General features: G+C 44.3%; 1 pseudogene; it reads left to right on the forward strand.

Moving 5' to 3' along the window:
- The first annotated feature begins 6,070 nt into the window (after nt 1–6,070).
- Nucleotides 6,071–9,322, forward strand: LOC123363340 (annotated as a pseudogene).
- Nucleotides 9,323–10,405: the final 1,083 nt, after the last annotated feature.

Consider the following 10,405-nt stretch of genomic DNA (forward strand, 5'->3'; position numbering starts at 1 on the left):
GAGCTACCAGCACACAGAGCCCCAGGAATCTAGGTAAGCTCCTTGGGATTTCTACAGCATGGCGGCAGTCCCAGCCATGGTGAGTACAGCCTTGGACATTGGGGGGATTGGCGATATGAGGAGGGATAGCTCACAGGCATGAGTTTATGTGTATAGGGCGACTGAACTGAATACTGGCACTGTTTTCCACAGTCGGTGGTGTTTTTAGCTGATATCTCACTCCTGAGGGTAATAGAGGCTGAAAGTGAACAGCTCCAGCAGGTGTCAGGGTGCCACCAGGACTGTATGATACTTACCTGTGTGTGCTGCAGTGGTAATTGCTGAGTGGGGTGAGAAAGTGTCCTACGGCAATGGAAGAAATAAGACAGCCACCCTCCCCCACAAACCTTCAGCAGAGAATTGCAGGGTACCTGCAGGAAAGTTTCATCAGGATATCGATTCATGGGACATCCCAGTGCATGTAAACAAACAGTTTACAAAAAAACAGGGGCCACCTCTGCTTAACTCTACAGGGGAATGAAAAGCAAATAGGACTGCTACCTCTGTTGGTTATTTAACTACCTCTTCTAGCACAAGTTAAAAAGAGTACATGAACAGATGTGTCCTGCTACTTTGGGGGTTCCAGTCCTGTAATTTCAAAACAAACAGCATACTTGCCAGAGGTTCCTTCCCCTGCATCAAGGTCCTCCATGCTCAGCTGTAGGGACTGGCTGGATTGTGCAGGACTCAAAAACATGTCCTGGCTCACTGAGCTGCTGGATCCCCCAGTCACCTGTCTCCCATAATCCTGCTCCTCTTCCTTGTCCACATGCTTGCTGTTCACAGTGGTGGCCTGTGATGACACTGGCTCCTCCAAAGTAACCACAGGCCTCTTGGGGGTAGTGTGGGGTCTCTGCTGAGGATGACATGTAGCTCTTTGTGAAAGCAGCATGTCTGCAGCTCCACACAAGAGTGATTGTCGGCCTCTCTTGCCTTCTGGGACGCTTGTCGCAGCTCCTTGGCTTTCATGTGGCACTGCTGCAGGTCTGTCTTGTAGTTCTTCTCCTCCATGCCCTGGGCAATCTGCTCATAGATGTTGATGTTTCTGTGTCCGGATCGGAGCTGTGCCTGCACAGCCTCTTCTCCCCGCAGACCCAGGAGATCCAACACCTCCTGTGTACACCAGGCAGGAGTGTATCTGCAGTGTGGGGCAGGCATGGTCAGCTGGGCAGTTGTTAGCTGTGCTTGAGAGTTGCTAGGTGAGCTAGACAACCAGGAAACGGAATTTCAAAAATTCAGGGGACTTTAAAGGGGACTGGGGAGGGGCAGTTTCATGTGTTCCTGGCCGCTGGCAGCGGAGTTCAAAACAGTGGCCAGAGCGGTCAAGAAGGGGCATTTTGGAACACCTCCTGTCATGCAGTTATAGATCACAATATTTAAAGCAAACATTTACACCACAAACAAGTAATAAGCTAGCTAACTATAGGCTCCCAAGTTGTAGTCATTTTATCCAACATAGCACTCACTTGGGTTAACAAAATCCACTGACATGATCATTTCAGTTTTCAGTTTCCATGTGGCCTTTCTTAAAACAACCAACCACCCAAAAAAGCAAAGACAATTCCAGACAAAAATAACAAAACATTAAAGTGCCAAATTCTCCCTGGTGCAAATTGGCATCGCTCCATTGATTACATCAGCAAAGAATATGGTCCCAAATCCATTAAGTCAAAACAACTTTATTAGAATGCTGTGGTTATGAAAAAAAAATGAAAGTGAGGAAATTCATAATTAAGGTTCTTCAACCAACTGTACTTTGATGCTAATTGTTATTTGTAATATCTATTGTAAATAGTTAATGTTTTCTGATCTATTTTTCATCTAGCTGGGATATATTAATGGAAAAAAGCTGCCTTATTTTGTTGTGGAGTTGGCTTATGTTGTTGGAGTTATTGGAAGTTTACGTAGTCTCACTGGAGTTCATGCCTACACTGCATCTGATAATATCTCTTAAATGTTCTTTTGTGGAGTTTCAAATACTAAAGGATTGTTATTCACTCTGAGAAAATTGTCCGAGGAGTCTCTCAAATGTGCACAGTAATAGTATTCCTCACCACCACCTCACAATAAACAGGAGACTCAGACAAAGTTACAGAAAAGAAAATGTCTAGAGAAAAATTGCTTGGTTCCTACTAGCTGAAGCCTCTGCTATCCGATCCCCATAGCTGTATGCAATTCAGCTGTACTGATTTTATAAAAAGAATTTCTATCAGTGCTTCTTGAGAAAAGGTCATTCAAAATGGACCATTTGTGGGCCTTTATGTTGTGCTGATAACTTCTGTTAGTCACTCAGATCCCTGGTGAGAGGGGGTGTGAGTATTTAGATAGAAAATGTGAAATGATCATGAGGGTTGAATGTTTGTTTTGGGCTTTCTTAAAAATCATGGGCTGCTGGAGATCTGAGCCTCAGCCGCCTCCAGTTACTGGAACCAGAGCTTTTGCTAACCCATAAGTTCCTTTTCTTAGCAACAGGCATAATTACCCATCATGCCCACCGAGGGCCAGGGCAAATGGCAATAATATTGATTTTTCTCTTTCACACACCCCAGTCACAGTTTGGGCCTTGTTCAGAGGCATCCACCTTCACAGCCTTAGAGAAACCATGGGTAGTTTCTTTCCCCTTCCGTGTCCAAAACTCCTGGCCCAGTTGCGGAACTCTGCAAACCCACATTCCATAGGTGCGCAGCCCCTTTTTATGTGTCCTTGTCACCCGTACTGATAATACATGATACCCTGACAGCCAGCTGGATTCACCCTAGGTTTCGCCCTCTTCTTCTCTGCCACCTTTCCAGCCGCAGTTCTCTGACTCTCCTCCCCAGAGTCAGTCCCTTGAACTGTGGCCCCTCTTTACTGGCAATGTCCGCCTCAATGAATTCTTCTGGGAGCTTGACTGCAGCATCTAGGGTGACTGTCTGATGCCTCCTGACCCACCCCTGAGTGTTCTCAGGGATGGGCTGCAGGAGCTGTTCTAAAATCATTGCATCCATAATCTCACCCACCGTCGGAGCATCTGGCCTCAGTCAGCAGGTAGCCTAGTCCATCAGTTTCTGGGCAAATGCCCTGGGCTGTAAATCCCCCATTCCGCCCGCCTGCCAGTCCATCTAGTGGCCCAAACATTTTTTGCTGATACATTTCAGGGGATAAGCCCACCCGATCTAGGATGGTCACCTTAATCACATCATAATCCTGTGCCTGCTCGTCATTTAGAGCCAGGTCAGTCACCTGAGCATTCCCTGTCAAGTAGGGTGTAGCCATAGGGCCCAGGTTCCCTTCTCCCAATCTGCGCTCATAGCTACTCTTTCAAAAGTGACCAAACGCACATTGGAGTCATCTGCAGGCTCATCTTACAGAGGCCTAGCGCCTCTGCCCAGCTGCTGTTCCCTGCCACAGGATTCATCACACCTCGGAGCATCTGCTGCTGTATATCGGCTTGTAGTGACCAGGGCTGGTTCTCAGTATTCTGTCCCGCACCCAAGTTCAAGGTCACTCAAACCTGATCCTCAACAGTGATCCTCACCTCTGGGCCTGACAGGTGCTCAGCTAATCTGACAATCAGGCCCTAATAGTCTTCCTGACTTCAGCTCCTTGAAATTGTAACCCTAATGAGGCAAAAGGGAAGGAATTCTAGAGCATGCCCCCATAAAAGGAAAAGTGACTCCTCTGCAGGTGAGGTCCTTAACATTTGATCTACACTGATATTATAGTGCAGTGTTTCTCAACAGTTGGTCCGTGGACCAGCGCTAGTCCCTGCAATCTCCTTCAAACAGTTTATGAAGACAGCAGACTGGTCCCTGGTATCAAAAAGTTTGAGAAACACAATACAGTGCACCTCTCTTGACACTTTGACCTGGATTCTCTGGTCTAGTAGGGCCACTTTGTGTAGCCTGATACAAAATGGCCTTAAAATCGCCAGAGAGAGAGCTGGAACAAATCCCCCCTTGTACAGAGGAACTCTTTCAAGTGGATGGAAAACTATCAGAGGAGGGTCTGCTGCCTTCATCAACAGTGTTTCCCCTTCCCCTTCCATTCTTGATATAAGGGCAGGAAAGCGGCATTTGGTTTGGCTGCAGGAGGCATGATGGAGCAGAGCCTCTATTAATCCTGAGCTGTCGTTGATATAACTTACACCAGTGGCAGAAGTTAGAGTTGGCCCCCTGCTGTTCTAACATTCATGCAGGCTGGTTGGCCAAGGATCAGGGAGCTGCAACACCTTCCTTGAGGCTGCCACTCTCCACTGCAAACATAGGTGGGACGTGATGTAGACTCGAGGCCTTTACCTTTATTTGCCAAGATGATACATTGCTGCTCTGTAGTCAGATTGGGTTTAGGAACATGAAGTAACTTCAGGAGATCTTGGAAATTCAGACTCAGATGTGTTTATATTGAACCTCCTCGATGACTGGCAAATCCAGGGGATTACATTATAATAAACAAGCTAGATAGGTCAAACTTGCCTTTAGTTAGGCATCTGCATCATTATTTTGCTATATTTAAATAAAAATGGCCAGGTTTTCAGTGCTGCTGAGCACTCACAACTCTTATTGACTTCCAGAATAGTTAGCAATGCTCATCTCTTTTGAAAAACGGCTACTTTTACTTTGGTACCTAAATACAAACAAGGGTTGGGCACCCACGTATGAAAATTTTGTCCATGCATGTTTTAAAAAAATTCTTGACAAGAATTGGCAACTGCAGATTTAGTGTTTGTTTCTGCCTAAACAAGTGAGAGAGCGAGCGCGTGCATTCAAATTAACACCTTGACTCTGTAGGAACACCACACATACTATAGATGCAAAAGATAATTGCACCCAGCGTGCAGGGATGATAAGCAGAGCTTGTAATTTACAAAATATATTTGTAAAGTTAACTGTTTTTCTCTAGTAAATTAGAAAGGTGCATATTATAGCATGGCATTAGCAAGGCTGCAGTCCTGGGGAAAAATGGTTGTCACCTACTAAGAAAAAAATTCAGATGTTTTTTCTTTTGCACTCATAATTCTAAATTTACTTTGTGTGACATCTCAGGCTGCATGTGTGCAGTCCTCTGTGAGCACGGCTGTCTGCCCTTTCTGAAGAAAACATAGTTTAGAGACAAGGAAATTATAAACAACAGGGTGCTCGGCATGTTCACTATCTCAGTTTTATTGGTGCTTTAATTATGCAGCATGAAGTCAGGCTGGTTCCTTAACCCGCTGAACAGGATGCACAGTGAATGGGAATCCCCGTGAGTACCATTCATTCAGGCTGAGCACTGGGGACAGGATTTGGGCCTGAGTACAGTTATCTAGTTAATCAGACTCTCAAAATTCTTCTGCTCGCTAACATACTATTTGTTGTTCCCCTTCTCATGGAAACACATCACGTCGCTGATACACCAGCCAGGAAAGTCACAAATCCATTGCCTCCCTAATGCTAGCCTGTCTCCCTCTCTGCATCGCGTGTAAAACTGAGTAGGAAACCCTGTGAGAAGTTCTCTCTTGGGCTTCCCACTATTTCCTCTTTTCATTTTCATGGAAATGGTTTGGGGAGAGCAGTGCTTAATTTGCAGTGAAAGAGGTGCTGGGGCTCAAACAATTAGGTGCCAGGGTGCAAGCATGTTTTTTACTTTCATAACTGAAAGAGGAAGCCAAGAGATGCTGAGGCTACGAACTGCCAAGCCCAGAAGTGCCAAAGCTCAGCCTTGGCACAAATTAAGCATTGGGGAACAACCTTTCTTGTGGCATTTTGACAATAATAACGGAAAGCAGAGATGCCCACAAAAAATAAATCTAATGAAACCCCAACGTTAGCCAAATATCTTCCAACTTCAAAAAAAGCTTTGATTTGGTTCAGGTGTTGTGTGAGGCTTGAGGGCAAAATGTTTTTACCTGAACAAGTTAGCCTGTCCTCAGGGCCAAATTCTACCCCTTTACAGCCTGTGCAAACCTGTTAACTTGTGTGATGTCAGGGCAGAATTGTGCCTAGATTACTAACTAAACAATAGGATTGTTGGGTTGTATTAAATTCTGCGCTCTTGAACAAGTCACCTCATGATGAATTATTCAACTGAGACAAGTCTTCTACTTTTTATGATTATTATTCCAAGTGGGGCTCTACCAGCAGCACATGGATCTTTCAAGATCTTTGGGTCAGTATTTTTTCCAGTCTTTTACTGTGTGTTCGTGTTCGGCTTGGTGAAAAGCAGCTTGGTCATCTGTGTTCTGGTATCAAGTATCAGAGGGGTAGCTGTGTTAGTCTGGTTCTGTAGAAGCAGTGTTGGTGTCACTAGGCCTAAGTAAACCAAAGTTGTGACTTTGGGCCTGAAGTGAACCAAAGTTCTTACATGCTGTGAACTTTAACCAACCTGCATGCTAACAGCCTAAAAGCAAAATGTGTAACTGTCAGCAATCTCAGCTTGCAGATGCAGGAGGAGGGGGAGAGAGGGGGAGAAGGCTTCATGTGCCTAAGCTGACAAGGCCAACAGATAAACATGCGGATGAGAACTTTTCTAACACGCTGAAATGTAATGCCTAATGTAGCTGCTGTTGGGAAGGGAGGGGTGAGGGGGAAAACCGAACAAAAGGCTTACACAAGCAAGGGGGGTATAAATGCTGGGACCCCGCCTGCGCGCGGGTGTGCAGGATTTGAGATTGTTATGTCTCCCTGGCACCTTATTTGGGCTCAAATAAACGTGGTTTTTGCTTCTCCACCCTGGGTGTGTCAATTAGTGCTACGCACACCGGGCAACGAACCACTGCTGTTGCTCCGCCTCAGGCTCCTTGAGCCGGCAACAGCAGCAAAGAATCCTGTGGCACCTTATAGACTAACAGACGTTTTGCAGCATGAGCTTTCGTGGGTGAATACCCACTTCTTCGGATGTGTTCTGGTAGTTTGCAAGAAATTGACCAGCCTGAGTGATGTCTATTTGCTGAACCTCACCATCACTGGCCTGCTTTATGTTTTCTCCCCGCCCTTCCTGGCTCATTATGCTTCAGGCCAATGGACTTTTGGAAACACAATATGTAAATTAATATGTGGAATTTACTACATTGGCTTCTTTAGCACCATATTCTTCATAACACAGGTACTTAGCCATCGTCCATGCTGTGTACGCTCTGAAAGTTCGCACAACCCTGCTCAGCATTGTTATAAGCCTCGATGTTTGCGACCATTTTAGCTTCAGTACCAAATATTTTATTTATCCAAGAATTTAATGAAGATGGCATTATGAAATGTGCTTATTACTGTCTGTTACAGCTGCCTCCCTGCTGCATTCCTTTTTTGTTTTCCTCTCTGTGTGGCCGCCCCTCCCGGCCATGGGGCTAGCAAGAGTCCTAGCCTGGCCCTGCTCAGTGGAATGGCCTTTGCAGACTAACCGGAGCCATTGCTCTGCTCAGGTGGGGGTGGGCCCCTGCCTCCTTTGTTCAGACCTGGGCTCGGTGTAGGGGGCGCTGCCCAAGAATGCAAGACCTTATATGGCCACATAGCTGAGCATGTAAGTCATGCCTGTGACTTAGAACTAGCCCAGACACGTCTGTGCACACCTGAAGACTTTTCCCTGCTTTCTCTCCTCCCCTCTAAGAAGGGGAACCAATCAAAGTTACTGGCGGGAAACTGCCTAAGTCTGCCTATATAACCAGACATTTTCTAAGCAGACCTCGGAGAAGGTCCTTGCTTTGCCACCTGGTCTGATCAGCTAGGGGTCTTTGGGAGGCCCTCTCCCCGCTCTCGTTTGTTTTTGAGCGTACCCCCGTTTTTAAACTCCCCTCCCACGAACAACGAATTTTGCCTGGAGATCTCCTGATTATTGTGAGCGAATTGAGTCCTCTCTGCGTCCTCTGATGCTGCTGCTGTGCCTGCTTCTGCCTTTGCTACTGTCCTGGGGATTGGTAAGAACTCCCTCTTGCAGACCTCCCCTGTTCTAGCTGCTGGTTTTTCTTTCCCCAACAGACAGACCCAAGTTAACTCCTTGGTCTGCATCTGTAATCTGTTTCTGGTTCTGCAGCTCCTTTGCTGCTAGAAATAACCCTGTGCCTCCCTGGATTCTATCCTGGGCAGCCCACTTGCAGTTGCTCCACTGCTGCAGCCACACCCTTGGAGAACCACCCCTAGTATAAGGTGCACTCATTAGGTTAAGTTAGGTTTAGTATTATACTCTGTAAGTTAGGCTTAGAGAGTTGTTGCATTGTGTTTTGTTACTTGCTAATTTGTGTAGTTTTGGTTAAGCTAGATCATAGATAAGATTTTGCTGTGTTTTGTATAATTGTGGTTGTCTGTCTTCCCACTGCAACCCCCCCCCACCCCGCCTTGAGCTTCTCTGTGTCCCTCTGACTCCTTACAGTCTCTCTGTTCTCTGTGTCTCTCTAAGTTTAAATCTCCCTCTGCTCCACCATGTGCTTCTCTTCCCCCATCCCAATCTAGCATAAAACCCCATTGGTTACCTTTTTCTCTCTGATACACCACACATTCTACATTTACCCCACTGTGACACATTTTTACCTAAAATTGTTTGTTATTTAACATATTTTTCCATAACTGTTAGTTGGTTATATGCTGCTGTGACACACCTTTTTACATAGAAATTGTTAGCTACCTGTTGCTTTTATACTTCAGTGTTAATTGTTTACCAACTGTATTGTATCCCACTATTGAAACCCCCTATACTGTTCACCAAAAGAAACCCCTCCCCAATTGTCTACCTTAACAAACCCCATACCCCTCACTATTGAATTTTCCCTGTTTTTGCATTTTCTTAATAAAGTTTATTTTGCACCCCACCCATGTGGTAATTGCTCCCCAAGATCCCATATACCTGTATAATAGGACCATTGGAAACTTTTAACCAATTTTGAAGTCAATATATTGGGCTTCTTGATCCCATTTGGTACTCTCATTTTCTGCTACTCTCACGTCTTGTAAAATCTGCAGAGATGCATGAACCGAAGCAAGCATAAAGCTGGTTTTTGTTGTTCTAGTTGTGTCTTTCCTCTTCTGGGCACCTTTCAACATTTCACTTTTTCTGGCTTCTTTGTAAAGCCTGCACATCCTAGATGACTGCGAGACGAGCAAAAACCTAGACCTGTCCTTGCAGGTGACTGAAACCATCTCCTTCATCCACTGCTGCCTGAACCCAGTGATCTACGCTTTTGTGGGTGAAAAGTTCAAGAAATACCTTCATGAAATATTCAGAAAACATGCATGATTCTTGACTTGCAAAGACCACAATGTCTTTCAGAGTCACTATAAGCACCTCTTCCATGAGCACCCAGTCCTCGCGTTCTTCTGTTATTGACCCTGTCCTGTAAAATAGAGTGGGCCAAATACAACCATTCAGGGGTGCATTTGATGTGATATAATATCAGTGACTTTGAAAGAAAATACTCCAGGCAGCTCAGTAAATACATTACTTCACATTGTAGTTGGGAGGACTTAGCTTTCAATTAAAGTTCTCAGTTATCATAGTAGTGACGCTGATATAAAGCTTAGGCAATGTTATAATTTCAGTGTCCTTAAATTTATTAATTTGAGCTTCATATATATATAATACACTTCCTTAAAAGGAAGGCTGTTATCAACATTATTATTTTTAATCCTACAGCTCACTCAAGTCCTCGGGGACCTATGGACCTGTAACTATCAATTGAATTTATTATCTAGGTTTTGTAATGCAGTAAAATTCCAGTTATCCAAATTCCCTTTATCCAAAAATCCTAACTACCCTAAACTACAGTGTGTCCATCCTGTGGTCTTATGTTAGTTCATCACACACTTAACTGCTCAGTTTGCCTCTTTGAACCTGTAAGCACTAATCAACAGCTTTGTATTTGTATAGCAGTTCTCAATAAAGTTTTTTTTTTACTTTTTTTAATAAAGTACAAAGTATTAAGCTAACATCAGCATTACTCCCTCTGTTCCCTGTATTTCTATATTAGTGAAACTGCACCTCAGAATAGCACTTTCATTAATCCATATACCTGGTTGGTCAGAAGTTTCAGATGTTTCCCAAACCACAGATATTTAACACTAATGTATGTAGTCATTGATGGTTTTAAAAAAAAAAAAGTTTCCTGAAGTATCCTGCTTTTTTCCAGTTGAGTTAAATAGCCCCTCTTCTTAAATATGTATTTGATGTTGTATACTTGCTACAAACACTAGGGTAATGCAAGTATGCCTACTCCTAAGAATCTTTTTTACTTATTAATAGTTTAATTTACATAATTGAGGCAACTTGTATAAGTAAAGGGTTTCAAGAAATTGCTCTAAATAAGATGACGAGGAGGAGCATATCTAAGGGTATGTCTACACAGCAACAAAAAAAATCCATGGCTGGCTCATGCTAGCTGACTAGGACTCGCAAGGCTCAGGCTACCGGGCTGTATACATTTCTA

This window comes from Mauremys mutica, chromosome 2, assembly GCF_020497125.1.
Source record: "Mauremys mutica isolate MM-2020 ecotype Southern chromosome 2, ASM2049712v1, whole genome shotgun sequence".
Taxonomy (NCBI): Eukaryota; Metazoa; Chordata; order Testudines; family Geoemydidae; genus Mauremys; species Mauremys mutica.